Below are 4,254 nucleotides of genomic sequence, written 5' to 3'. Positions count from 1 at the left end.
GGCACTACACCAGAGCGCCAGGAGTTTTCAAAGATCCGTGCCAGGGGCTGGGCTATGACGCTCGCCAGCTCCTTGAGTACCCAAGGCAGCATGGAGCTTGCAGCAGCAAGAATATCCCTGCATGGCCTTGCTGTGCCCTGCAGTGCCAAGTCACACCTACTAGGCTGCACAGGCCCTGGGGGAGGGCAGTATGGTGGGAGCCCAAGCCTGCAGCAGGAAGCCCACACCCACCCACAGATCTGGGGGGCACAGTTTCCTTCTTCCTCCCTGGGAGTCCACAGCACTGGGCAGCCACCCCTCCCTGCCCCCCTGAGCTGGCAGCAGGCAGGGGGGGAGGGGAGCGGGCAGTGCAGAGCCAGGCTCTGTGCTCTGCTTCACTGCAGCAGCTGTTGCCAGGGGCAGGGGGCTGTGGACCTGGGTCCCTGGCCCCATAGCCCTATAGGTGCTAGAGACCAAATTAGGCATGAAGTTATAATTGGTATATGTGATGTAGTTTAACTCATTTAAAGCTCACTTGAATTCACCCTGAAAAAGGAATACAACCGTAAATGTCAAAAGAAAGATGTTGCTTTACTTTAGTGGGAATTATATTGAAGCTTAATTATTTGTTACCTTGATGAGCATATAGGAATATTCTATCAATTATTATGAATATAACAATATTTTTATTCTTAGTATTTTACAACCTAAACCATTATTTTTCTAAACTAAAGCACTGATCACACAAGATAAACTAAAAAACTTCATATCTTGCCTATTCAGCTTGGGATGACTCTTGACAACTTGGGAGGAATATAGTTCTTAAGACTGCAGTCCTTTTTAGAATATACAAGAATGTATGTGAGTTGCAGACAAAGACTTTTTTTCTCTCCAAAGTGTGAAGCTGCGTGGGGATTTTAAAAATTAACTGGAAAAGTTTTGTAGATGAACAGAAGAAGATGAATTTCACAATTGATGTGTCAATTATATCCACTTGTCTAATAGTCTAATAATCTGATCTGTGTTGCTATGTAAAAAATAAGCCTAACTCAGCTTAGTCTGGAGAAGCTAGAGAGACAAAGCTGTGAAAGTTCCTGGTGTTTGCAGTCCATATAAAATCTATATGCACTGGTAAATACCTAAACATTCCTCTCCATCAGCTTCAATCTGTAATTTGGAAAATGGGAGGGATTACTTGTGTGATGGAATTTCATCCATCAGAAAAGGAGCAAAACACTGAGTTTTTAGCACATGGTCCTAATTTTTCAGCTTGTACTCAAGGCCAGTGAGCTAGCAAAAATGTAATTTAAATATGAAAGCACTTCATCTATAAAAATGCACATAATTTAGAATAGTCAAGTTAATTGTTGATGTGTATTTTTAAATACTGTAAATTAGCTTCACTGTATGAAATTTGAAGCTAGAGATAAATAAATAGAGTTCTACCCTGCTGCATTGACATGCAGTTTTATATCAAGTTTTTCCTTAGATTTTTTTTCCCTTTACTGAACGAGAGAAACTGCCCAGTATATGACTGTTATGTAGGGCAAGTCAGAAACGTTCCTTAAAATCCATTTGTCAAAGGAAACTCACATCTTAAATAAAGCAAACCTTCTGTGGAAAGTGTCTAATACTTCTTCAGCATAGATTGTATTAAAAAATAGAAACCCATTAAGATGAAAACTACTAGGATTTTCCACTGAAAATGCATGTCGTGGGGGGCTGATTTGGTAAAGCCTTCCCTGTGCTCCTGAAATTTTTCACAAAAATGTTAAAAAGTTTAATTTTGTCAAAATGATCTACGGGAAGAAATCCCATACTGTGACCAGCTTGCCCATTACACAGCAAAGTATATGTATGCTCCTCACACAGGCACAATATTTCACATTTGCTGGAGCAGCTTAAGTATCTTCACTGGAAAATGTAGCCTTTAAAACAAAGCTGTCCTGTCTCTTATGCACTTTGGGTGCATGCCACACACGTAGGGATTTGCTGCATTGCTAATCTGCAGCATGGTAGGTTTTCTGACACCAGGAAATCCTGGTGTCAAAAAAACCTGTGCCAGAAAATGGCATGGCACATGTGGTAGCAGCATGCACTAGGAGCCATGCTCCAGCCTGTAGTTGGGCTCCCTGTACCCAAACCACAGCTGTTCGCATAGGTGGATTAATACCTGGGCAAGGTGGACAGTAGCCCTGGGTCCTTCAGGAAATGGGAGCCCCGGGAGGGGCAGGCAGTGCAGACAGCCTGCATATGTGCATATGCAGGCTGGCTGCAGCCCGCAAGCATTGCTTATGGCCCAGGAGCCCAGCCAGCCAACAGACAACAGGGAGCAGAGTAGCCCAGCAGTTGCACAGCCCAGGGCCCGCTTGCTGCATGGAGGCAAGTTCGTGAAAGGGAAAAGGGGGGATGGAGTGCAGAGCAAATTGAAGCCCCATGGTGAGGAAGGGGGCTGGGGCTGGAGCTGGGGCAGCCCAGCCCAGCCCCAGCCTTGGCAGTGCATGCCTGAGGCAGAAAGCAGGGCAGAGGTGCAGGCAGGTGGCTTGTTCAGGGGACCGGAGGTGGGGTGAAGGAAGGGCAGCTCCTTGTTGCTGCATGCACCCTGGGCCAGGGGAGGCATGGCGGGGCATGCACCCCCCCAGATTTGTGCACGAGGCAGAGGCAGGCTGCAGTTGTTTGCTCAGGTCTTTTCCTGCTGCCTTTGCCTGGGCCCTGGGTTCTCTCCCTGTCCTGCCAGGAAGGGTGTAGGGCCCCCAGGGCAAATGAAACAGACCCAAGAAAATACTAGTTCAAGCAGTTGGGAAAATTATTTTAAAAGCTCTATATCTGAAGCTAGGCTCCTAAGTGAATGGGGTGCTTAGCACGCTTGAAAAATCTTTAGGCCACTTACCTAGATACCCAAAGCCTTTAAAGCCTAACTTTAGGGCTCTGTGTTTTTAAATTTTTTAAAACCTTGCAAACAACTTTTTGCAACTATATAGTTGGTCTAATAAAAGATATCACATCTACCCAAAGACTCTAGCTACAGGTCAACAATCCCCTCCCTCCACCTTCCTGGATCATCCAGGAAGAGCACGAAACACCTACAGATGCTGTCTTTGCCTGAACAAGGGTGTTTGCACCGAAAAGTTTGCAACAAAGAATTTTCCAACTATTTTAGTTGGTCTAATAAAAGATAGCTTATAGTGGTGGTTTTACCAGTCTGACTGCATTTGCTATGTACAGTAAAAGTTCTGTTACCGGCACCTTACAAGCTGGCATGCTCAATTAGCCAGCATGCCGGCTTGTAAGATAAAGTGAAACCAGAAGTGCCCACCGTGGCACTTCTGGTTTTTCTGAGCTACCACAGCCTGGGGCAAAGCAGCTTGTGCTGCCTAGCCCCCGTGGCCCGGGGGCATAACAGCTGTACAGGGCCTGCCTCCCTGTCCCATGGGGCCTTCAGAGCCTGTGGGAAGGGCAGCAATGCTGCAGGAGGGGCAGCGGGATGCCCCAGACATGGCGGGAGAAGTGGCAGCCAGGGCCTCTCAATTAACCGGCATATTTTGTTATCTGGCATCCTCCAATCCCGGGGGATGCCTGATAACAGAGCTTTTACTGTACTGAGCTACAAGGAATGGAGCATGGCTCCTAGTCAGTTTAATCTTTCAGGAGGACTTATCCCAGAAGCCAATATGCAACAATGCCAGTCAATGAAAATGCCACAAGACAATGGGTGGGAAACAGGTATGGGTAGAGGGAGGGGAATGTTCACGTGTAGCTGGAGCCTTTGGGTAGTGCAATATTTTTTATTAGACCAACTAAATTGTTGCAAAAAAAGTTATTATTAGCAAGTAAAGAGGCCAGAGGCTGGTATGCACTTAAGAAGGCCAGTCAGTGAAAATGAAAACTGAGAAGTCAGTGGGTGAAAGAGGGGCTGGAGGGGGAGAGGGGAAGGGGGATGACTGTAACAGGTAAATAATGTTGAGGTACCTGGGAAGTCAGATGTCACACAGGTTATAGTGCATTATAAATCCAATGTCTAGACTTAGTCCATGGTTTTTTGTATCCAGGAGGTTAATGAAGTGAAGTTCATAGGCTCGTCTGTGAAAAGTGTTATAAATTCCCTTTGAGGATCAGAACTGAGAGATTGGAGAGAAAGTGTTTTTACCTGCCTACACAGGTAATTGTGTATTTCTGTCTTTGATAGATTTCCAGCGTGAGTTCATTCTGGTGTGCAGTTAACCTGCCTGACATCTGACTCCCCAGGTACCTCTCCACTATTTATCTGCTACATTC

The sequence above is a fragment of the Crocodylus porosus genome, unplaced genomic scaffold (assembly GCF_001723895.1).
Source record: "Crocodylus porosus isolate Cpor-Errol unplaced genomic scaffold, CroPor_comp1, whole genome shotgun sequence".
NCBI lineage: Eukaryota > Metazoa > Chordata > Crocodylia > Crocodylidae > Crocodylus > Crocodylus porosus.
Note: the sequence above shows the minus strand (reverse complement) of the source record.